Source organism: Chinchilla lanigera, unplaced genomic scaffold, assembly GCF_000276665.1.
Source record: "Chinchilla lanigera isolate Chin_1 unplaced genomic scaffold, ChiLan1.0 scaffold00044, whole genome shotgun sequence".
NCBI lineage: Eukaryota > Metazoa > Chordata > Mammalia > Rodentia > Chinchillidae > Chinchilla > Chinchilla lanigera.
The window spans coordinates 15,384,599-15,410,741 of NW_004955445.1; the positions used below are offsets into that span (position 1 = coordinate 15,384,599).

The following is a 26,143-nucleotide window of genomic DNA, read 5'->3' on the forward strand; positions in this document are numbered from 1 at the left end:
TTTTTCTTATTCCTGCTTCTGGGTAATTTTGTTTGATTTTTTGGGGTCAGTAAAATGGAATTTTTCTATTTCTTCCTTAAACCCTTCAAATTGTAATGATAGCAATAGTACTCCATCATGGAAAGCATATTATGTTGTAGTGTGGACTCTGCAACTGGACTGCTTGGATTTGAATCCTGGCTTAGCTACTTAGCTACCTCAGTTTTAAACTTTGGCAAGTTATTTAACTTCTTTGCCTTTCAGTTCTTCATCTATAATATGGGAAAAATAACCATACCTATCTTACAGGATTATGATGTTGATTAACAAAAATTGCAATAAAGTTAACTGCTGTATTCTAGCTTCTTAATTATTACCAACAGTGAATATTAGAAAGTCATGCTCAATTTTAAGTTCTTAAAATCTTTGAGTAGGAGGACTTTTAATATCCCAGAGCCATTTATCTTAGTGTGAATAAATATAACCACTTCTGTGTGAATTACAGAAGTAATACCTTTGCTTGGAATATTAATAGAAAAAAAAGAGCTGAGCTAATGAATTTCTAACTTGTTAGTGATAATATTCTTTCTCTTTTATGCTAGGAAAAGTCTACCCTGTCTGCAGGAGACCAAGATCAGTAGAGAACAGACTAGCTTTTCGTACAACCAAATATACTTTCTGTTACAGTTCATTTTAAATTATATATATTAAAACAATATTCATTGTTGCCTTCTGAGATCAGTTTGTATAGTATCCCCTCCCCTCCTTTATTGACCAAATCATGTTCAAAATACTTCATACAGCAGATAAGGTAGTCACAAAAAGGAAAGGATAGCCTGGTGAAAGTTACTCAAACTATTTCACAAACAGCTTCTGGGAAAATATTGTTAAGACTATCAAGAGGCGGTGTTTTGAATTCATTATTTTCCTTGCCTAACAAGGAAGGATAACAGACACAGTTACAGATCAAAAAGGGAGTATTCTTTGATGCTTATATTGTTTACTACTGTTTTAGATTAGTGATTATAACATACAAATAGCGTTTTCTTCTAAAACTGCTGTAGACCACTATTATGTAAAGTTTTGAAAGAAAATAGGTGGTATATTTAATCTGCAAACCTGTGATAATGTTAATGTTTTAACTGTACTGATGATATGTGAGAGGTAATACTAGCCTGTACTGAAAGTTGGGGAAAATGGACATGTAGAACAAACTGGTTTAAATGTATCTTTTAAAAGCCACAGGGATTTTTTTCTTGTAATATTTCTTCAACTTATACAGCAGTTATTATTTATATGAATATTGGAGAATCTTGAAAAGTACAAACAGATTAAACTGATAAAAGACTTACAAATATATATGCTTCACTTAGAAATGCGTGTCTTCAGCTGGATGTAGTAGTGCACACCTGTAATGCTGGTACTGTGGGAACTGAGGCAGGAGGATCAGAAGTTTAAGCTCAAGCAAGACCCTTTCTCAAAGGAATGAATGAATGAATGGGCTGCAAGTATAGCTCTTTTTGAATGCCCAGAGCTCAATCCCTGGTACTTGAATGAATGAATGAATGAATGAATGAATGAATGATATATGTCCTAGCAGTAGTCAGTTTCCTTTTTTTTTTTTGGTTTTTCTCCGGTACCGGGAACCGAACTCACGACTTTGCGCTTGCCAGGCAGGCGCTTTTGCCGCTGAGCTAAATCCCCAGCGCCAGTAGTCAGTTTCCTTGAGTTACTTTTCTTTTGTAGACATTACAAGAGTTCAGATGGGTATCCAGACTTCTTGCTTAAACCTTGGTGATAGAATATTGTTTACTAGAAAGCACACTTCCAAAGGAATGTGGTAGGAGGATTTCTCCTGACAAAAGAAACCTGCCCAAAGCATCTCACATAGTTTTCAGAGGCTGCTAGTGTCAGCTGCTTTCATATTTGCTTTACATATGTGGGCTTTCCATAGTTTTTCTTGCCTCATGGATAGTGGCCAAATGGTTGGGAATTTTGTTGTCCCTTCTTTCTCTTAACCTTAAAGAATCTATTTTTTTCTTCAGGAAATTTTAAACAGCACAGTAGAGGGAGTAATACAGTGAATCCTCATGCCATCCTTGTTTTATCTCTTTTTCTTTTTTTCCTGTAATACTTTTACAGAACATTCCAGGCAACCTATCATTTCATTTCACCTATAAATGTTTTAGTGTGCATATCAAGTAGGGATGTTATAGAAAATAATACAGTCACACTCAACACAAATTTAGTCTTAATTTCTTAATATTATCTAATATTGAATTTTTTTCCTCAAAAAATACCTTTTTATAGTTAATTCTTTAAAACAGGTCCAAATAAGATCCACATAGTACATTTGATTGATAAATCTCTGAAGTCTCTCTTAATCTATGATACACACACCCACCCACCCATTTTTGGATCATGCCATTTATTTGTTGGCAAAACTAGGTCATTCCACTTGCACACATTGTTGCTTTTCCTCGCTGTATCCTTGTGTCATATAACAAGTTACTCTTTCCTCATAGTAACTGTAAATGGCTACAGATTTGGAGGCATGACTTCTTATGGCCATTAATTATTGTTAAAGTTCTTACATGGTACATTGTAGTCGTTGTTCACCCTGGAAGCTACATTGTACTTGTGTGTCCCACTTTGTATGCTGAGATTAGTTGGTGGGTTTGTGTTGGCACAGCTCTTTGCTGTCAAGTTATGTTCTCCTCACTGAGTAACATAATTCATGGGTGATGTTTTAACAGTCTGAAAATTTCCAGGTTTGTCCGTCTTTCACCTGGTAGTTTGAATTGAGCATTCAGTGATGTTTATTGTCTGAATCATTTATTTCACAATTAGTACATTTTAAATAGTTGGAGAAACTTGTTTAAAAATGAAACAATTACTACTTTTTAAAAAATGGGAATAAAATCTGAGGTACCTGGAAAATTCATTTATGCAAAGTACTTCTTTCTCTGAACGTGCCTAGTAAAAGAGGTATCATCATGAAGGAAATTAATGTTGAAAAGGTCTGTTTAGCTGTATTAAACACCTCTTGCTGTTTTTGAATGGATTGTCTCCAGAAGGGTTTATGGGAACAGATTTTGAGCTGGAATCATATTTCTGGGTTATTTTGCATTTGTGAAATGTTTTTTAATCTATGTTGGATCTTGTTCCTTTAACCATGTTAAATAGAGTTCTAAAATTCCTTTGCTTCACGATTATGGATCATGGTGAAGATTTAACTTGAATCTGTGTAGATAATTTATTCTCACTGCTGTTGTTACATATGTCTTCTGTGATGACTGTCTTGTGAATATCCATAGTACAGTAATGTTTTACCTTGTATAGTATTTCCTGTATGCTAGATAATTTTATAATTTGCATATGATAGTTATTTAATTCTCATAATGTTATCATTCCTAACAGATGAGAGATCTGAGCAAGGAGTTTAGGTGATTTTTTTTGTCTTGGTCGTACAACCAATAAATAACAAGGGCTAGGATTTAGACCCTGGAGGTTTTGTAGAATGTATGCTCTGATAGAGGGAGAAGGTAGATTACATAATATCATTTGTTCCACTGGCCTTGGAAAATAAGCTTATTTGTATTATTGTAAATGATAAACATGTATACTTATTTGATTGTGTATATGTGTAAGTGCATCTTCCCTCCTTCTCCCTCTGCTCTACTGTAAAACCCTTTTAGAATCTTCTGATTTGACCTTCTTTGACCAAGCAGAAACAATCCTGAGACTGTGGCATTCTCTTCTGGCCCAAAGAGAACCTAAAAGGGAACTCAGAGATGGCATATCTTTTAGAGCTTTCACACAGCCCACTGCAGCACCTGTACCATAGGTTTGACCACTGGAAAGAGCTAAGAGAAACCTGGCGGCCCGGTGAGTCACAGCCATATTCACACAGGATACCCCTCTGGCCTTTGGACTTTGGCTGTTTTCCAAGCAGCCACTCAGCTAGATCTTAGCTACATACTTTTTTGAAGCAGAAAGCCTGTAGCTAGTATCTTAATACCATAAAAACAAATTTTCAAATTCTCTAAATCATAATAAATAGCAGTTGCAGGTTCTGATTATAGAACCAAGTGTCAGGAAGTACTGTAGAGACTTCGTTGTTCCAAGTTTATCTGTTGTCTCTTTGCTTAGTGTTTTGGTTTCTTGATTGTTTTTAGTTGAAGTATTTCACATTTTGATGAACTGTTAAGTAGTTCTCTTTCCCTCTTTGCCATCCTCCATTCTGTTTTTACTTTAGCAAATGACTCTATTTTTTCTAGCAAACGTTAATTCGGGTGGGAATAGCGAGTAATTTGTGTAGGTGTGTTCTTTTTTTTTTTTTTCCCCCGTTGGTCTTTTCTTCCGGTACCAGGAATTGAACTCATGATCCTCTGCTTTGCCGCCAAGCTAAATCCCCAGCCTCTACGTGTGTTCTTTCACAGAAAAGCCACTACCTTTCTCTGTTTTTATCTGTGAATTGCGCTTGTTTATATTGATCTAATATGAGGTTAATGTACATGGATGAGAAAATGACAAGATCCTTGGGAATCTGAACATTGTATTAACAATCTGATGGTTTGAACAGATGGATGTTATTAATAGGGATAAGCATTATGGAAAAAGATAATGATGCTTCCTCAAGTCTGGTAGGGAAGATGGATTTATCTAGTATGTTTGAATCCATCTTTGAAGCTTCACATGGTGTGTGCCAGTGGTAAAACTTATCAGGAAAGGCTTGATTAAAGGTATTAATTTGGTAGGTGTTATGGTAGAGATGGGTTTCTTAATTTTAATTATTCTGTTGATAGATTAAATATTGACATTATGTAAATTTTGGTGATCATTATTATGGGGTTAAATTTCCTCAAATAGAGAATTTCTCAAATGCCTAACATGTTTTAGTGAAGATGTTTGCACATCCTGACAGAAGCAGATTTCCTCAGTCATCTTCCTAATTTCTCTGCAGCCTTTTCTTTTTAATAAGTTTTGCTTGAAGAAAAAAATTAATTTTTCTCATATTAAAAAAAACTTACAGTTGGGCATGGTGGCATATGCCTGTAATCCCAACACTCGGGAGGCTGAGGCAGGAGGAGGATTGCCCCATGTTCAAGGCCAGCCTAGGCTATATAGTTAGTTCAGGGGCAGCCTGAACTATACAGCAAGACCCTGTCTCAAAAAACAAAAACAAAAACAAAAACAAAACAAAACAAAAAACTTTCTCACTCGTCTAGAGAACTTAGTAAAACAGAACAAATTACTGTTCTTGCAGGCTTCATTTCCTACTTTTTTTTCCCTTGGCATGGTATATCATTTTAGGAACTGGGGTTGTAGAGTTTTAGAGCCTTAGGAGATTAGACACTTCTAAAAAAGTACTTTAAATTTTTTTAAAGCATTTATTTTATAATTGAAGAAACTGTTCTTTAGTTTCATTGGTGACTGTCCTGCATGTCTTCTCCTGTTGGTTGTTGAGTGAATTGACCAGCTCCTCAGAGATAAGATAGGGTATAAAAAAATTAGAGAATTGATTTGTCTTAGGAACTGTAATAGAGATTCAAGATGTATAGAGAGATTATTTAATGTAATAGAGATTCAAGAGGATATTATGTTGGGCATGTATTAGCACAATTAACTGAATTCATTAAAACAAGATAGATATGTGATTGTAGTTGAGTGGGGTTTTGTCTGATGGGTTAAGTGTGGTACAAGGTGCTGTCTAGCTGTGCTTCTCAAGTTTGGCCTGTGTAAGTGGGCCTGTGCCTTGGCACCAGCCGCTTGAGTAGCCAATCACAGAAGTATGGAGTTGGTTTCACTGGGTATGTATGATGTGAACCGGAGCAGGTGCATACACAGAGAAAGCTTGAAGTTTCTTTTTACAAAGTTAGGTCTCTCTCTCTCTCTCTCTCTGTGTGTGTGTGTGTGTGTGTTTGTATATATTTTAACTGCCTATCTTTTAAAGTCTTTCTCTTGATTCTCATGGTTTTTAAGTAGTTTCTTAAGGGTTTACAAAATGAACAGTCACAGACTGTCCCTATATAAATAATAATTTTACCTTTCCTTCCAGCTTATATATCTCATACTCTTTTCTATGTTCTCCAGAATGTCTAGAGCAACACTGATGGCTGGCATCCTTGTCTTGTTCCTGGCATTTTAATGAGAGGGTCTTTAGCATTTCACCGTGAGATCTGACGTGGTTTCAGATGGATATTTTTAAGAGTTGGTAGCTACTTTTAACCTAAGTACCTTAGTTCAGTTTTGATTTTGCAATTGAAGCGGGCACAAAACATAGAAAGTAAGACAGAGTAGGAACTATATGGGTGACTAAGTAATGCTTGAGTAAAAATGTTATCAAGTTAGAATATTTAGCCTAGATAAAACTGGGGGATGATTTCATTATCTCCGAGTAGAGGGAGTACTCATGTAGACGATTTAAAATGTCTAGATCATCTTTGAGAATGACACTCTCGGGTTGGGGATGTAGCTCAGTGGCACAAGCGCCTGCCTGGCAAGTTCAGGGTCCTGAGTTTGATTTCCGGTACCAAAAAAAAAAAAAAAAAAGAGAGAGAATGACAATCTTTTTTCCTTTGATGAACTTTTTATTGAACATAACACAAGTGTACATTCAAATTACACATATGTCTGGGCCTCTCCCCACCCTTTTCTCCTCTTTCTCTTCTTTTCCCCCTCACAGTTTCTCTCTCTCTTCTTCCTCTTCCACTTTTCTTCCCCATAGCTAAAATATTTGCTGGCCTAAATGTGTTGCAGACTTGCATTAAGGGGAAAGTTAGAGCCATTGTTTATCTGCACATTGAGCAATAGGGCCTTCTCTTTTACCTGTTTGCGTATACTGATCCTGACCCCACTCTTGCCCTTTTCTTCTTAGCTTGTAAGACCTGTAAGGGAGCTAGTTGAAGCCGTGTTGCTTGTCTTCATCTGAGCTGTTTTTCTTGGCTTATGGGTAGAGAGCCCCTCGCTGCTTGGGAAAAGATAGAATTAGCTCCCCAGCTTTCTTTGTCCTCACCTCCAGTCCTTGTCAGGTGTGTTTTTGAAAGAAATTCTTCAAACTTTTCGTTGATAACCTTTGTATGGCTTTTTTTTTTTAAACTGAGTTCTTGATGTTTTTGTGCTGTTTTGTTTCTTTTTGCATTGTTCTTCTTCTGGTTAGTTCTCTCACTAGCTCATGTTTTCATCCGCCCTTTTCACAATTATTTGTATCACTTTGATCTTCTTATTTCCAATTCAAACTTTTTAGAATTTAGGGCCTCCTTTTTACTTGGTCTTAGTATTTAGAAGGTTTAATCAAGATAATCTGCAACATCATAATTTCCCAGTTAGGGTTGTTGTATAACATTCACAATACAGACTAAAAATCACTGAATGTGAAAATTTAGGTTGCATATAAAGATTATTTCAGAGTCAGGATTTTCATTCATTCAAACGATATTTATAGAAAGTACTTTCAGCATGCCAGGCACAGTCCTAGGTAATGGAAGATGGTGACAAAATGACACTGTCTCAGTCTTTATAGAGTTGAGAGTCTGGCAAAATATTTTTAATTTCATCCATAATAATGGTTACAATAAGACCTTTGGTTTTAGACTCACAGTGTCCTGGGTTCAAACCTAAGTTCTACCGTTTATTAAAGTTGGGAAACTTTATTTTTTGTTTGTTTGGTTGGTTTTTTTTTCCAGTACCAGGAATCAAACTCACGACCTTGTGCTTGCCAGACAGGTGCTGTGCCGCTGAGTTAAATCCCCAGCCCCAAAGTTGGGTAACTTTAGAAAATTATTTATACTCTGAATAAAATAGGAGGGCCCCTTCCCAGTACTGGCATTCAAATTTCATCGGACAAGGTATAGTTTCATGTCATTGAATGGCAGACAAGTTCTCTGGGTTGCTTGGTCAGACCTGCACTGGTTGGCTGTTGCTGGGCAAGCAGGAAATGGTGCTCTGGGGGTAAGGTAGACATAGGTGAGGGTGATGGGTGCATAGATGGGTGCATATGCAGAGGGAATACAAGCCTGGAGAATTCAGCACCTGTATTATAAAGGTCACAGGATACAGCCTTTTGGGGTCCACATAGCCGAGTCTGGTGGGCTGGCATGCAGTGGGAATTGTCATGCTTCTTCAGCTCCAATCCCTAGAACACATGGTGTCTAGGTTGGGAGAGCTGCAGGAAAAACAGTTATCTGCGAAGGAAGTGAGCAGAAGCAGTCAGGGTTGTTGTGTGTATGAGACCTGGAATCTCTGGTGGTTGTGTCTGGGGGACCACAGGAAGATGGTCACCAGGTCCAAATTGCAGCTTGTGGTTGCTGAGGGACTATGTGCTGTAGATATGTGACTGGAGCAGAGTAACACCAGATGTCCTCACGTACTCCGCTGGTGCCCAGGAAGCAAGAGCAAGGACACGCAAAAACACTGCACTAGAACCGGAAAGTCCGTTTCTACTGCAGTGTCCTGCCAGCTCCCTCTACTGACCACACTTTGCGTCATGGTCTGTTAAGGAGAAGTGCAAGTGCAATCCATTGTCATAGAGCTGTTGAAGGTGTTCAGAGAGGCAATAAGTTGATAACTGGAACAGAAGCAGGACACAAGAATACACACTTTTATAAGGTGCAAGAATATGCAGAACTCAGGCTTGTGGCTACTTGTGGGAAAAAGTAGTAGCAACCAGAAAATAGTGTGGATGTTTGGTTTCTGGGTGCAGTTTAAAGGATTGTGTGCAGATAATGAAGAGCTGTACTTTTACATGCATATTATGTTTTAATAAAAATTCAGATTGGACACATTCTGATTCAAAAAGTAAAAAACTGTAAAAACAGGAACCAATCTAAAAGAGAAATTCCAAAAAATCCATGGTATCTCACTTTAAAAAAAAAAAAAAAAAAAGAGGTTTTTGAGTTATTTAATTTATGTCCAAAATTAGAGATCTAATTCTTTCAACAAAAGTATTATCAGACTACCTTTCTTTTGGGACCAAATTGTCATTTCTGAGGCCTTCTCTGAAGCATCATATGGTGTCATTCTATTATCAGACACTCAGGTTCATACACTCACACTGCTCACCACTGATCAAATCAGAGGAGGCATATTTTGGTTAAATGGACAAAGGATTTTTTTCAGAGCTAGGAAAAATGGAGGGGCCTCTTTGCCTCAAATCACCATCTCACCGTGTACAGGTAGGAAAGGGTCTTTTATGGCCAGGAACAGAGGCTGAGGAGGAGCACAGAGATAATACAGATCTCCACACTTGCTTTATCACTTCAGCTCATCTTCTCCCGTCTTGTGGAAAAGAAACTGGGCTCTGGCCTCCTGGAACAAGCATCTGCACATTCTGTCATTTCTCTTGGGCCAAGGAGAGAAGTGGATGTTGGTTATGTGCTCAGCAGGAGAAAGTTCGGAGAAGTTGCTTTAAAAAAAATCTAACTTTTAAAGTTCCATTTTGCAGTGCAGTTACAGAAGCAGCTCAGTACTGCGGTTTGTTCAAGAGTAAGTAACTCCAGGAGTAGAATCTTAGAAGTTGGGGGTTGAATGTGGATTTGGGGAATGGATATAGAATCTAGAAAGAAGACAGATGTATATAGAGAGCAAAGGTGACCCGTAAACTGTGATATTAAACAATGGGTAGAATTCAAGGTGGATTTCATTTATTACTTTTACTTGAGACAAAGTTCCACTCGGTTGTCCAGGATGACCTTGACATTCTGGCCTCCAGCTGTTCTGCTTCACTCTTCTCAGTGGCTTGGATGACCAGTGTGTTACAGTGCTGGACTCTACGGTGAATATTATAGTGGAACTAATTGTTTAATATGTCAGTTCTTTGTTGTTAAAGTGAATTAACAGTAGTTGACTTGGAATTACCTACTTTTTATACACAGGTTGTTTTTAAATACATGGGATACGAGATTGTTTTTGTGCTTTGAGTGTCTGATGGTTAAGGTTAATCTAGAGAAGATTTGACTGGGCAAGGATTGACTCAAACATGTAACACAGAAGACAGAGACTCTGGAATAGTTTCTCTGCAAAAATTGTTTCTGTAGATTTTTGACCCTTATTTGTGACTAGAAGGAAGAAAATAGTGTGAATGGTGAAACTAGCCTCTTGGTCTTTTATTGAAATTCAGTGTACATACATACCCAACTAATAAATGTGTACTTCTTATATCACTGGCCCATCCTAGGCTTGGGGGACTCAGAGGTGAATCTCATGGAGCCCTTTGGCCCTCTGGAGTGTTAGTATTCCATATTCCTCTCCTTAAGGGCTGCCTTTATCATTTGTCTGTGACACCCAGCTTTGCCAGCAACTCCTTGAGGATTCGGTTGAGCCTTTAAGAACTGATACTTGAGGGGCTGGGGATTTAGCTCAGTGGCACAGCACCTGCCCGGCAAGCACAAGGTTCTGAGTTCGATTTCCGGTACCAGGAAAAAAAAAAAGAACTGATACTTGAATTTCATATCCAGCCTAATGAATTCTCTGACTTTATTTACTTCATTTTATTACTAGCCTGAGATATACTGCCACCAATAAAGGTTTTCATTTCCAAATTGAACATCTTGAGGAAAGGGTGCCAGTGGTTGAAGATTTGAATCTTATTCTGCATGTGTATTCCAAAGTGGCCTTTTGGAAATTCACTGTCCCCCAAACTGGACATCTGTGTCTAGAAACACTTATAGTGGAACTAATTGTTTAATATGTCAGTTCTTTGTTGTTAAAGTGAATTAACAACAAGTGAATTAATCATGCTTCTTCAGCTGGTTGCCCGTGCTTAGTCTGATGTTGAAGGAAGCATTGGAATAGGTAATAGAAAAATACGTAGTCAAGAAGTTAATTTTGTATTTTTAAATGGTTGTTGTTTTAATCTTGCAGTTGGTACTATTTATAAAGAAGTTAACTGGCTCCTTTCTGGTTTTCTTGCTCATTCTGGGCATGAGTTTTGTCATTTCTTAGACCTGCCCCTCTAAAAGTGTGCTGTTTGTCAGCCTGAAAACTTGCCACCTGTTACTTCTAGGCAAGTAATTAGGTGTTAGAAGTAGTATTAACAGTATGTTGTTTGGTAATATAATATGAATTTAAAATAGGTGGCCAGTCTATATCAATATATAAACAGATTAAAAGATTACACATAGTGTAAGATCTTAGTGGATTGGTTTAAATTTGCATAAGGCTCAGGGTGTGGCTCAGTAGTACAGGGCTTGCTTTGCTTGCATGAGGCCTGTGGTTTGATTCCCAAAGAGCAGTGGCCCTTGTAAGTATTCTGCATATTGCCTTTAGTGTAAAGCAACCAGATTCAGAGAAGCAGGACCTTGTACAGTATCATCTATTGCCAACCATGTACCCTGCCATTTTTTCAAAAGCTATCTTCATTTGCTTTTACAAGAAAAAAATTTTTTTTTTTTTTTTTTTTTTGAGACAAGATCTTGTTATGTACTTCAGGCTGGCCTTGAACTCACTATGTAGCCCAAGGTGGCCGCAGACTCTTGGTGATCCTCCTGCCTCATCTTGCTGAGTGCTGGCATTACAGTCATGCACCACCAGGCCAAACAGAAAGGTTTTTTTGTTTTGTTTTGTTTTTTTAAAGAAAGTTTCTTTGACTTTTTGGAAAGACTTATTTCAGTTTTCCGCATGTTAGGTGAATATACAAAACTGATCATGAGAACTTTTTGTATATAGTCATCATATCATGCAGCATCTTGAGGTAGGTATTCCCCCATAGACTAGTTTTGCACTGACCTCAGTACTGTTATAGGGTGATTTCTTGAGAAATGACTTGCCAATCAAAAGTATCCCAGGTTCTTGCTGCCTCAAAGAATTGGACAAGACCAGCCAGTAGCAGTGCCAAAAGTTCATGTGGAAAGTGCAGGGTAAACATGTATGGGAGAAACCAGCTCTGCAGGGTGAAGTTGGGTGAACAGAGAGCAAAAGAGGGTAAACACAAAAATAAAAGTACCGGCCATGTCTAAGAGACACTGCAGTGCGGGCTGTCGTGTAAACTCACACAGGATGGCGTCCTTCCTGAGGGCTGCTCCTTTTTTATGCTGTCTACATCTCAGTGGGAACTTGCAAGAAGTCCTTTATACAGGGTCCTCAAGTTTCTCTGGGATCTTGTGATGGACAGGTCCCGGCCATTTCCCCGGCAAGCTTTGTCAGGCCCTATCTCCTATGTGAGTACTGTCATCCTTTGAGGTTTAAGGGAAGCCGGAACTGGAATGGGGATGAGAGAGTATTAGGAACTATTTTTCATCTTTAAAAATCCAAAGTTTAATTACTTATTTATTCACAATTTTTTTGTGAATTTATTTATTCACAAATTTATTTGTGAATTTATAAAACAGAAGTTGTCAGTTCCTAAGTGAAGTGCAGTTTAGTTTGTATGAGGCTGAAATGACTGTGGAATCCATCAGGGTGCAGCATCCTCCTGGCTTTGCAGAGGATTTGGAAGTAGCTTTCGGGCTATCACCTGCAAAACCTGAGTCAAAGGAAATTTGGATCAGATCAGAATCCATTATTTGTCTTTTTTTTAACAGTAGCAAAATTTTACATGTATTAAACTTAGGAAAAGAAACATGCTCTGCAGAGGGAGTTTTGGCCAATTAAAAGTAGGAAAAGAGTACGCTGTACAAGAAGAGTGGACTGCAGTGAGAGAATATAGTAGCAAAGAACTCATTGTCCCAGTGCCCGTTTTATATCACCCCCACCTCAGGCCGACATCGGGTGTAGGCCATCCTATCAAAAACCTGCTTGAGTTCTAGCTGAGAAGTCCATTGCAGGGCTTTGGGCATGTGTCCTGGGATTTTGTAATTAACAGGTCGCACCTACTTTCTCAGCCAGTTTTATCATGCCTACTCTCCTGCCTCATTTTCCCCTGAGAGACGCATAGCTCAACAATTAACAATTTTTTTTGTGGTGTTGAGGGACCAGAGATCTCTGTCTTCATGTACTGTACCTACTTTCTGCTGAAAGGGGTTGTGTGCCCTACCTACTTCTGTTTATGTGTTGTCTAACTACCTTGGGGTACTGTGGCTCACTGGCTGAGTTGAAGGAAAAAAATCCTGTCAGACGACAATGAGAAAAGAGTTAGTAACTGTTGAGATGTCCATTCCGTGGGAGAAAGAAAGTAACTTTACTCTTGGGTTGGTATTATGGTTTGGGGCTTATTGCAAGGGGAACCATCTAATACAGGACACATATTTTACAAGATTATTTCTAATAGTCACCCAGAGAATGATATACAAAAGACTGCAGGAAAACTGTCCACACACTAAGACCAAGGAATCTAGCTGAGGACCTGGATCCCACAGAAATGTCCTGCATGAGTCCAGCTGAAGAAAGACCTAGAGCCCATAACAGTCTCTCCCACGAGTCCAACTGGAAGCCCAGAGCCCATGACCTCTCATGCAGCCCTGTTTAACAGATCTGTTGTGGGAAGGCCCAAAGGTCAGTGGTGGAATCTAGAAAGTCTGCACCAGTGGGATGAAGGATCTGTGCTAGCAGGCTGAGGGATCTGCACTGGAGCCAGGAAGCGACGCTCCGAGGAACCAGAGCTCCCCCAAAAGGTACCACAGCCATCCTCAGCAACAGTGAGGTCCCGAGCTCCTCCAATGATCAGGACAGCTGAGTTCCCATCAGGAAAGCCAGCACAGCAAGCTTCTCCAGGACACTGGCAGTGCACCATGTTCCCCTCTGGAGCCAGGAAGCAATGCTCAGAGTGAGGACCTGAGCTCCTCCAAAGTGAGTTGAAGCTATTCTCAGTGCCAGCAGGTCCTGAGCTCCTCAGAGGATGAAAACAGCCAAGTTCATCAGGAAAGCCAGCATGACAAGCTCCTCCAAAAGAACCAACAGCTCCTTACAGCTTCTACGAGCTCCCAACAGCCTTTTCTCAGCTCCCAAAGCCTCACTTCTTTTCCAGTTCTGCCTCTTGGGCTGTTGGGAGCAAGCCTCAGGTGGACCTCCCACACCCAGCACCATGGTTACTCAGTTCAGCTAGGGGTTATAAGTTGACCACCAGTTGTCAGTCCATTACAGTTGGGGAGTTAGAGCCCAAATGTGAGAAGTAGCAAGTCAGATTTCCATGCTTCCTGTGCAGGAGAAAGTATGGCAAAGAGATGTAGATAAATTATTGAGAACCGGAGAGCCATAGCATTAGCAAGATTACCTACATTATGGCTGTAATTAAAAACAGGCGCCTCATTACAGGTGCCCATTTATCTGTACCCAAAACAGTACTGGATTTTTACAGCTCTTCACTGTGTTCCTTAAAGAAAGATCATAACGTTTCCTCAGGAACTGGAAATAATGCTAGGGTCTTGAGGGACTACAAGGCTACCCTTCTTGCCTCTCCACCAGCTTCTTGATTTCCCAGAGACTTTGGACATCTTCTTGGGTGGGGGGTGTCCTTGCAATGAGTGACAGCAACCTGTTTAGAAAAATAGATTACCTTTAAGAGTTGTACAATTTCTTGTTTTATAAATGATTGCTTTTTAGTTAACAACCTTCTTTTTTTTTTCTTTCCAGATTACTACAAGGGCATGTAGCACCAGAAAGGCATATTTGGGGTCTATAGAGATATTTAGCTTTTTGCCTTTTCCTAATATCAATGCCCAAATGAGAGCTGTGGACTCTCTGGGGGAAGGGCTTTGGCCTCAGTGACCTGTCTTTAGACATCCTCCTTGGATTGGACCAAGTTTCTTCCATTAGGGAACCACACCTCCTCATGGTTTTAGATGGGCAGATCACCATCCAAAGCTTGCAAAGCAGGACTAAAGAACCACTGAGCAGGACCCCCCTTAATCTCAATAATACCTACAGATCTAGAGGAGGGTTTTCCAAAGAAGGAAATTAAAACAGAAGCCAAAGCAATTGAAATTGCTTACCCATCCATCAAGAGTCATCGACGATTTCTTGCAGGAGCTGGAGCTGTCCTTGGACAGGGGCATTTAAGGTTGTTCCTGACCTCTTCAGTCCTCATCAAAACAGGGGGTGAGAGTTTTGGCTGGCCTAGCCCCTCTCTGGGAGTGGGGACAGTCAGTCTTTCAGTGTCATGAGTCAAGCACATCAGCCACCTGACACATGGAGCAGGGCCCAGGCAGTGGCTTGGTACAGCCGTGTGCCCAATATCCAGTTTTCTTGCAGGCTGGGATGGGCCCTGGGTTTTCCCTTGGTCAGTTTGGGCTTGCTTAAAGCATTGCCAGTTGCAACAGACATAATTTTGGCCTTCTAAAAAATAATCCTTAGCCCTTCTTTTATTCTTATCTAGGTCCCACTTGTTGAACACAGAAAAGCCTCTGCCCTACATTTGAGTTGTGGGGTCCTGAGGTCTCATCTGCAAACATACTAAAGTCTTCTGAAAACTTTGCGTCTCTCTGGGGTGCTAGCCTTTGGTGGAAACGGGAAAGAGACCCCTAAGACACAGGTAGGCATCTGGGGACAGACACTTTTTTCCTTTGGAGGCCTCTTTAAATACTGTGGTTCTTGGGCCTTTACAAAGATAAAGAGCCATAAAAGCTCAAACATAAGGGATTTCTTACTTTTGCAAGGAAAAAAAAAAAGAGGATCTAACTGAAGAATTTAGACTGCTGTTCTGGACCCATCTCTCACCATTCCTTAGTTACTGGACCCAAATAGTATTACAGTAGTAAAGACAAAGGGGGAGCCCCTGTGGCTCCAACTAGCTACCTGTTGGGGCCTATGGAGAGAGAGAGAATAGGTCTAGGGTCCTTCAGAAGGTGTCCCCCACAGAATGATGCAAGCCCAGAGTGTCCTCCACAAGACTCAGTTGTACTACCACACATCTCTGGTGAAGTGAGCGACACTGGTGCCTTTTTTCTTAGAACTCTTCATACCTTGTGGGCCAGTATGATTCCTTAAGGATCAAATTGTTCCCAAGTTTTAAGGATACAGCCTAATGGCAAAATGGCTGAGATCCGCAAGGTGTCTCTCATGGTGGTACATTGGCCTACTGACTCTTTAGAAGTGTGGAGCCTGCTCTAGGGCCCCTTTTAGGGTGGAGCCCCCTACCAGGGACTCCTTTAGCCCTGTGAGAAACAATATCCTACGCATTCACCCAGACAGTACGAGGGTGGCTCTACTTTGGCATTCACACAGTGTCTGTCTCTTGGTTCTGCACAGGTTCTCAAGCATATTCTAAAGTACCTGAATTTCTAAGTGTCCTGGCTGGCTTTTTGCCAAATATGTTACTGGGCGTTAGGTGCTGGAGTCTCCTTTTAGAGGTGGTTTCTAGGTTCTTTCTGTCCTGAACAAAGAATTGGTCAAGACAAGTGCAAACAGTAACACAATTTTACATTTATTGAAAGTAGAAAAAAGAAACAGGCTCTGCAGAGTGAGTTTGGGCCAAGTAAAAGTAGGAAAATAAGTACATTCTACAGGGAGAGAACACAATAGCTAATTTGTCTTTAAGGAAAAAAGCTTGGGAAAAATGTTAAGTTTTTACTGGGTATGATGGCACATGCCTATAATCGCAGCACTCAGGAGGCTGAGGCAGGAGTATCACTGCAAGTTGGAGGCCAACCTGAGCTGCAAAGTGAGTTCCAGGCCAGCCTGAAATTCATAGTGAAACCCTGTCGCAAAAAGACAAAAAAATTATTTTAAAATCTTGAGTTTTTATGCAGCAGAGTTGTAGAAATAGTATATGAGGTACTAGTATATTTAGTGTTAGGAATTCCACAGATATAGTTGAGAAGAGGTTTTCAGATTGTGGATCGGCTTGCCACTTGGCCTGGCTTTTCTGTTCCTGTAGAATGAATAGTACTGAGCCTGATCATGTATGTGTGCTTTTTCTTTTATTATCATCTTAAGTAAGAACTCATCTTTGCTGAGTAATGTCTATGTTAGTATCTTAGGTACTTTCCTCATTGCTGAGACAAAATACCCAACACTCAAAAGGGAAAGGAGGAAAGGTTTATTTGCCTCACAATTTGTAGAAGTTTCAGTCCATAGTCAGCTGGCTCCAAGGCAGAGTGACATGGCAGAGGAGCACTGCAGTGGAGAAATCATCCATAGCAAGCAGGCAGGTGAGAACACACTAGCCCTGTTTGTGTCCCTTACGTTTTTTTCTTTTTTAATAATTTTGAAGAGAGTAGTAAATGAGAAACAAACAAAGAAATAGACCGGTAGCAGCATTCTGGTAATGTTAAGTGACTACTACTGGTAGCAGTATTACAAACATAAATAAATCAAAGCAAAAACATTCAAAGTGATACAGTCTCAAAACAAAGTAATACGAATCAGCAGTGGTTGTTACATTACATATCGCTATCCTCAACTACACTGCTCAGATTACCAGATGTAAGAATGAAAGATTGCTCAAGCCATTCTAGGGAATAAGAAAATAATTCTTTGATAAAACAGTAGAGATAATACAGTTTCACTAGACAAGATGGTAGGAGTTCACCATTGTACTTCCATTACATATTGTTACCTTCAAATCAGTTGCTCAGACCACCAGACACAAGCATGCACAATTGATCAGAACATAAAAAATTGTAATCATTAACTGTTCATTTTAATATACCATCAGACATCAGCATAGTTATTGCAGCTATTCATATATATATTTATATTTTGCATTCCTTCTTTCTTTTTTCTTCTTTCCCTCATCCCACTTGTTCCTTCCTATGAGAAATTTCTTATGTTTTATGCAGGTTACCCACCCTAGGGCAGGTGTAGTACTCCATACCATTAATGAATTGATTTAGTAATCATATGCCCTTGATCCCAGCACCACACCCTCTAGACCCTGCCACCTCTAGAAAGCACTCCCCTATGACTGCATGAGTTAGGATTCTGCTAACACATAGATTTTGTTTTCCTACTGTCTTACATAGCTGTCAGGTAGATTTTGTCCTTATCATAAATTGCTCCCAAACAATTTTAACAATTCAGAATTTGAATGCAGTTTAACAGGATTACTTACAATTATATCCCTCAGGATAGTAACTGTAATTACTATATGGATTATTTGTATAAGGTACTTTTTTTCCTATGTGTAATATTACCTAAAGGGACAATCTACTTTATTTAAAATGTGCTCTAAGGTTCACTTGAATGATAATTTTATCCAGTGTTTTAATTGCTTCCTATGAATTCAGTACATGGAGTGAAACCATCCTCACCACAGGCTTGTCTTTTTTGCTATGTGGTCTTTCTTTTCTTTTTTTCTCTATATTAGTATCCTCAAAGTATTTTGAATTTCTAACCATCTAGTCATGGTACTGGATGAAGAGTGCTGCGGGGCTTCTTTGCAGGTTCTTGATATCCCAAACAGAGTTGAACAAAGAACACAGAAAAGGCGGTGAAAGTGTACACTTATTAAAGGCAGAAAAGATGCGTACTCAAGAATAAGAGTGGCTGATGAAAAAGGTACAGCCACCCCCAATATAGAAAGCCCTTCTCAGTCCTCCTCACGACCCAGAAAGTTTATATTTATAATCCCATGAAAAGTTACTGGAATTCTAGCGAGTCATTTCCAATTTACCACATCCAGTGCAACCCTTGGCGAGAATAAAGACACTAAGTACATATTTGTAGTTATGGGGAGCTGAGGGGTCCTAAGTCCAGCCAACGATGGCTATGTAGAACAATGGCCTGTATCTAGGACTGAACCCAGACTTTATTCATTTGTGAAGAAGGGAGTGACTTGAGGATGAGTGACTGTAAGAGTGGCAGGAAATACATGAGTGCCATGAACTGGGCTAGGTAGGAGGCCTGAAATCACCTCTGCCATACGCAGAGAGAGGATATGGAGAAAGAGTAATCTGCATAACACAACTGAGATAGCATCTAATGTTTTGGGGTAGGTGCTTCAGCTCTGATATATAATCTTTGAAGCCCCAGGAAGTCATAGCCTCTATTCCCAAGGCGCAATCCCAGCCAACAGCGTGGAGCATTGGCTCACACATCCGTCTCATCACAGCTCACTTGAGGGAGCAACAGGGGGTCGGGAAAACACGCGTGCCATCTCCAAAGATTACCATCAGCACCTCAGCTAGACTGATAGGCATTGCCTAAAATCAACTAAAGGGGTAAGAAAAAGTTCTAGCCGGCTCTGTACATATCAACACATGGAAATAGGGTCAGGCTCAGCTGAAATGGAGCCAATTGCTCCTCTTTCGAGGAGAGTCAGCTAGGTGGTCCTCCACACCCCAAGAATAAAGAAAAGGAGTCTTTTGTGTCCCAGGTTATCTCTTGTGCAAATAAGGCAGGGGGAAAGTTGTCCTATCAACACTCACTTGACTTCATGCCATGTATGAACTGTCCTATCAAGAAACTCATTTGGCTTCCTATGACATGTAAATGAAGGATCAGGAATAGTGTCCTTTCATTGGTTATGCACACATGCAAACAAAGGATTAAAAACAGCATGTTCTGATTGGTCATGTGGACAGCACTAGATTCAGATGGAGGATTTAAAATAGCAAGTTTCCTTTTGATTCTCTGTAAGTGATGGTGGCATCACTGTACTGGGCGTGTCCCTCACCCTGTTGTCCTGTCTTAGTCATGGGTTTCAGTTTTTGTCTCCAGAATGTCAGATAAATGAAACTACTCAGTATACAGTCTTTTCAGTGGGGTTTCTCTCACTCAGCATAATGTGTTTGAGGTTCAGCCAAGTTGTGTGTTTAAGTAGTTTGTTCCTTTTTCTGTGGTTTTTTTTTTAAATACCTCCAATAGCTTTTCAGAATTTCTATTTTGAGTTAACTTTTGCATCTTTATATGCTTTCTTGGCAAACAGGAAGAGAAAATATCTTCAGAATCATTTTAGTGCCCCAGCATATTTAAGTTATTTAGTGTAGGTGGCTTCTTATTTTGATGTGAATAGAATAACTTTTTAAAACCTATGTAGCAGCTTGATAATGGTTTTTTGTTTGTTTGTTTTTGTTTTTTTTAATACCTATTCTACAGTTGAAGAAACTGAGATCTGGGGAGATGGAATAAATTACCCACATCATACAACCCTTGTGTTCAGGACCTAGATGTCTTCATTCCCAGTCTGCAGGTATTACTGTTCTGCCACTAAAGAAATTAAACTGTAGTGAGTCAGGAGATCTTACATTCCTTCCTGATAAGGGCTTCTGAGATGGAATATAGAACATCATTTCAAAAATCTTTGTCTTCCCACGTGGGATTATCACTTGAATTTTCAGGGCTCTGAGCCTTGAGTGGGCTTGGCTGTCAGGAGATTTCTTCAGTCCTACATCACAAGTTACTGATTTTCATCAGTTTTATTATGGATAGGGTCTAAGAACAACAAAAAAGCACTGTCATGTTTTACCTGACAGTGTAATACTAGCTCTGAAGTACCTGGCTGCTTGCTGCTTCTCCTGCTCTTAGGAGTGATCCTTACCAAGCAAGTTGATTTTTATCACCAGATTAGGCATAAGAAATTATTTTCTCTGGTTGAAGAGATGAACTGGGATTTGGAACCTTCCTGTTTTATGAAAATGTGTCTCATTAAAATTGAAGCAATTAAAACATTTGGCAGTGTGAATAAAGATCCCATTCAGTTCTGATTCTGTGATTACAACATTGTGGAAAATATTTCTAGACTACAGAGAGCTTCATTAGTTTATACCTTTATATTATCTCAAGTACAACAGATTATAGTGAAGAATTATAGCAACACAAGACACTGGGAGAAGTCTGTAATAGCTAAATAGCCAGAGGAGATTGTTCCAGTTAGTGAAAGCTTTGTAATTCAGTAGTAGTTGTCCTATGAAGAACTTGCCAAAGTGGACTTTTCTAATAGACTTAGTCTATAAAATAGGTGTTTTGTTTTCTTTTGTTTTGTTTTGTTTGAGATAAGGTCTCCCTCTGTAGTTGAGGCTGGCCTTGAACTCACTATGTAGCTCAGGGAGGTTTTGAACTCGTGGGGATCCTCCTGCCTCAGCCTCCAGAGTGCTGGGATTTTAGGCATGCACCACCACACCTGTCACCATAACAAGAGTTTAAATAACCTTACTAGGAGGTTACTGTTACTTGTACTGCTAATATGTCATCTCACAGACAAGGATTAAAATCACTATTCTTGATTTGCCTTTTGGTTTACATTACCAGCATGGTGCAGAGGAAAAAAGCTTTTACTCTCATACAGTATATTGGGTGTTTAGAACACTTGTCTTTTGAAGAGTAGGGTCTTAAATTAATGTTAGTGGTGTCAATACATGCTTTGCAGCCAGCAAAGCAAAGGCTTCCCTAGTTTGAAAATGATGACAGCACTAGTGCCTTGTCACTAGTAATATTTGGCCGATACTTCAAGTTAGACACGTGTGTGTGTGTGTGTGTGTGTGTGTGTGTGTGTGATGCTTTAGCCCAGTGATGGTAAACATTTTAGAGCTTTCAGTTATACAAAGAGTCCGCTGTGGCATGCAGGATAGGTTTGCCACCCCTTCTCTAGCCAATAAACTGTCATGGTAGAAGATAAACATTTTCCCCTATAAAGGTTGCAATAACTTACCCATGATTCAGATGTTTCCTAGAGATACCTTCACCAAAGGGAGAGGGTAAACCTAGGGAGCAGAAACCTGGGATTGCACCTGTAAGAGACAAAGGGAGTGAGTGCCCTGGAGGCTGGTGAGGAAGGATCTAGGAAGGTGTTTCTAAATGATGGAGGCACAGGAGAGATTTGGTTTTTTAGTTGTTGTTTTTTTTTTTTTTTTTGGTTTTGGTTTTTTTCCAGTACCAAGAATCAAACTCATGACCTTGCGTTTGCCAGGCAGGTGCTGTGCTGCTAAGCTAAATCCCCAGCCCCACACAGGAGAGATTTGAACTGAGATTGAGAGGAGTTTTAAGGTGTAGTGGAGTATTTGGGTAAAGATTTTAAACAAATTTTAAAATGAGTTAATTATCTTAGTGAAAAATTACACAAGAAAAAAATTTTTAGCCCAGTATAATTTATAACTTAGCTGTGAATTAAATATTGATTTAATAAATAGTAGTGATAATTATGGGGAAAATAACATTTCTTCTTCCATTCAAAGAAAACTTGTGTTTTTCTAGTTACTTTGAAACACAGTCATGTCCAATTGCTTATACACTCTCTGTGACTTCTTTTGCACTGCAGCAGAATTGAGAACAGTCACCCCCTCACCCCAGCAACATTTTACTCTCCATGGTTTAAGTTATTCACAGTCAACTGTAGCCCAGAAATAATAAATGGAAAATTTCAGAAATAAAAAAGTCACAAATTCTCAATTGTGTGCCATTCTGAGTAGCTTCATGAAAGCTTGTGCTTTCCTGCTCCACCCTGCTGCAGGACATGAGTTATCCCTTTTCCTAGCACCTCCTTGCTGTGTATATTACCCACCCCTCAGTCACTTCTTAGATACCTTCCTTATCAGATTGCTTTCCAGGTATCATAGTGTTGGATTCAAGTAACCCTTATTTTACTGAATAGTCTCCCCAGTGCACAAGAGTAATGATGCTGGCAATTCAAATGTGGAAAAAAAAAAAGCCCTAAGTGCATTCTTAAGTGAAAAGGTAAAATTATAATACATTATTACAAGAGGGAGAGACCACATTCACATAACTTTTATTATAGTATATCATTATTCTAATTTTTTATTGTTAAGTTCTTACTGTGCCTAATTTATAAATTAAACTTCATCACAGATATGTACATATTATGTGAGGGGTTCAACACTATCTGTACTTTGAAGCATCCCCTGAGGGGCTTGAAATATAGTACTTTCAAAAAAGTTATGGATGACTGTCATTGAAACTGAGCTTATCTGATATGGCCTCTAAAGCCTAAGATATTTGGCATTTGATCTTTTATAAAAAATACTTGTTGACTCCTGTTCTATAGGAAGATATTGGTAGAATGTCTAAAACAAAGGAAAAACTAATGACACTGCAAGCATGTGATTTAGCTTGATGGAAAGGAGCAAAAGGAACAGTCCAAGTTCAAATGATTGCCTGTGGGAAGACTGAATCAGGAGAAGGGGAGGAGTAGAGTTAGGGGCCAGTTTTTTGTTTTGTTTTCAGCTTTATATTATGCTTAAGCTAAGCACATACTATACTCTGAGAAAGTATAAATGAAGAATGCAAATGCTGAAAAATTTGATTAGATTCCTACAAAATAAATAGGGAAGGAAAGGAAATGAAGGAAATGGGAACTTAAGACTTTTTCTGTAAATGTGGTGTTCCCATTTATTCACTCGCCCATTCCACAGAAAATCAGGTAGTGTCCCTATGTCAGATACCGTGCTGTGTTCTGCAGAACAGGGTTCCTTCCTGCAGGGAGCCAAGACAGTCAGCATTCAGTGGCACCCACAGACAGAGATGAAGATGTATTGCTACTGCAGATGAGGGTTTGTCACAAGATGCTTGTGGGGTTTAGTAAAGTTGGAGAACAAGAGCCAAATTCTGAAGGATAATAAGAGGCCAGGCAGGGTGATGGAAGGATTTTTCTAGGCAGACAAAGCCTGAATGAATGTGTCATCAGGGAAGAGGTCAGGCCCTGCACATGTTTAGTGTAGCTGGACTTAAGGTGGAAAATGATGTCAGAGCAGTTAACAGGGACTTAGAGGCCAGACTGCTTAGGTAGAGCTCTGCACTATGAGAAGTTATTTTGTTTTGTTTTTGAAGACACAGTACCTGCTGAGGAGGTCAAATCTGATTTTTGTTTGGGTTTTAGGAAAACATATTCTTGGTAGCAGTGAGTAATGAGGTTGAGGGTATTGGCAACATAGAGAGCAGAGAGGCACTTAGATTATTTAAAGCAAAAATGCCATAAATAAATAAAGGTAAGTATGTATATATGTAGATGTACGTATGTATGTGTGTATGTGGGAATAAACCGGTGTAGACTGAGAAGATCCCAGGGAATTAGGTATTATAAAGGAGTTAAAGGAAAAGATCAAGAATGATTCTCACTTTTGAGCTGGGGACCCTCGAGGGAACACGGGTGTGCACGTGTGTATGTCGATGTCTATATCTGTGTGTACGTAAAGGGTGTTATTTTAAGGTTGGTTTTGAAGAATTGTAGGGTTTCTTGGTGATAGCTGTGGGATCCCTCATTAGAAGTGGGACAGGGTTTGGTTGTATGTGTCCACTTAGAGATCAGGAGATAGGCTTGAATTTGGAGATGTGCTGTGTAGAGAGATCAAGATTGGGAGTTGAATGGAAAACTCAGAACCTTCATAGTATTGGGAACATTGACATTTAAGGGTTAAATATTATAATAGGAGGAATCTAGGAGGAAGCAGAAGCGGAAAGCTGCAGTTGGTGGGAAATCAGGAGAGAATGACCTTTGAGAAACGAGTGAGATGAGAATTTTAACAGTAAGTGGTCCATACTTTTTTGAAATGCAGGCCATTCTTGCACTCCTAACATAGGAAAAAAAATTTTAATTAAATAAAAGAAAAAAGCCCAAACATCTTTAACTTAAAAAACTAGTGGTCCATACTTTAAAATGATAAACGGAAGTCAGAATAACTAGGGAGTCATTGCTAAAAACAGCTTGAGGGAAGTGAACGGGAGGAAGTGAAATTTCAGGTATGTAGAGGATTTGTTAGTGTTGTTACTGTTGTGAGTTAAACCTGTTTCTTTGTTGCAAAGAGAATTATGGAAAGGGAAAAGTTTAGTGATAATTTTAGAAGGGGAACTGATCCTTCCACCCAGCAAATGTTCACTGAGCATCTGCTACAGGCTTATGCTATTCCAGGCTCTGGGACTGTAGCATGAACAAAATAACATTCCAGTGTGTGTGTGTATGTAACAGACACAGCTAATAAATCCATACCAATAGGCAGAATGACAGGGAGTCACACGTGTCAGGAATAAAACTAAATTAGAGAGAAATGATGGGGGAGGGAGATAGAGGTGCTGTTTCCTACAGAGGGCTACAGAAGACCTCACTGTGGAGGAAGCATTCCAGAAGAGTGCTAAGTAAAATGAGGAAAGACTAATTGAGGAACTGAGGAGAAGCGGGAGAGGGAGGATCCAATATCCTGGTGGAAAGAAGGGTTAGTTGTCCCCAGGAGCGAGGATACTTTGTCCTGACGAGGGAGAGAAGACCTTAAGGACCAGCAGCACCAGTGACCACCATATTTCATATAGTTCACTATGCGACAGACATCATACATTGGCGTTCCTTTTAACTCTCCTAAGCCCCTATGAGGTAGATGTTGTCACCATTTGACTAGTGAGGAAGTAACATCTGGAAGTTCTACATGTGTAATCATCGTTGGAGCTTGGAGTTGGACTCTGCAATTCCTTGCTATTAAAATACCTCCTATGGGGGCTGGGGATTTAGCTCAGCAGCACAGCCCCTGCCTGGCAAGCGCAAGGTCCTGAGTTCAATTCCCGGTACTGGGAAAAAAAAAAAAAAACTAAAATAAAATAAAATACCTCCTATGGACTCTTTCAAACGTAGCAGAACACATAGTTAAATATGTTCATTTTGAGTCGTGGAGATTACTTGGATAAGGAAGCAGGAAGCTGAGTGCTTTCTCACCACTAAACCCTCTTTGTGGTCAAGAATCTTAGAAAGGCTTGGGCAGAGGTTTCAGGAAGGTGGCATTCCCCAGGACAGCGCTGCATTCTGTGTGTGTGTGTGTGTGTGTGTGTGTGTGTGTGTGTGTGTGTGTATGTGACAGAGGAGGCGGAGGGAGGGAGGGAGAAAGAGAGACAGGGTCTCGCTGTGCAGTTCAGGCTAGCCTTGAACTCACTACGTAGGCGAGGCTGGACTCTAGCTCATCCTTCTGCCTCAGCCTCCTGAGTGCTGGGATTACAGGCGTACACCACCACGCCCAGCAGCTCTGCATTCTTGTTTAACTTTTCCCGGGTGAGTTGCTTCTTGTGTCCTATTTCTGCTCCCTTCTATAATCACCACCCTCTGGCAATGTGGGATTGCCCACTTATGCCTGTTACTGTTGCAGTGGTGCTTAGGAACTAGCCTCAAGATTGAGAGAGAGCATTAATAGATTATAAAAATAGTTGTTGAAGAAAATCTAGGGGTGTCTGATTTTTAAAGTTGCATCTTACAAGTGCATGCTAGAGTTGTAGGGGAATCACTTCTCAGCCTTTTGGCTAAGATCGTGTAGCATTGTAGGGGATGGAAGCCTGTTAACTGCAAAGGTCTCCATCCTTACTGTTGTCAGCTGTATCTGCTGTTGTGTTTTGTGAATATAAAGGACTGGGAGGGGTCTGTTGT

General features: G+C 39.8%; 1 protein-coding gene across 8 annotated transcripts in view; it reads left to right on the forward strand.

Annotated features, from left to right (window-relative positions):
- Positions 1-26,143, forward strand: part of Chd6 (chromodomain helicase DNA binding protein 6) — a 216,337-nt gene that overhangs the window by 24,525 nt on the left and 165,669 nt on the right. For 5 of the 8 annotated variants that reach the window (XM_013518274.1, XM_013518272.1, XM_013518273.1 and 2 more), the window contains exons 2-3: positions 15,230-15,385; positions 19,891-19,984. The exons of 1 other annotated variant lie outside the window; for it this stretch is intronic. The gene's annotated coding sequence lies outside the window, so the exon portion shown is untranslated. The remainder of the gene's footprint in view (positions 1-15,229; positions 15,386-19,890; positions 19,985-26,143) is intronic. 2 more of the 8 variants (XM_005392509.2, XM_005392508.2) reach the window with 2 other exon arrangements.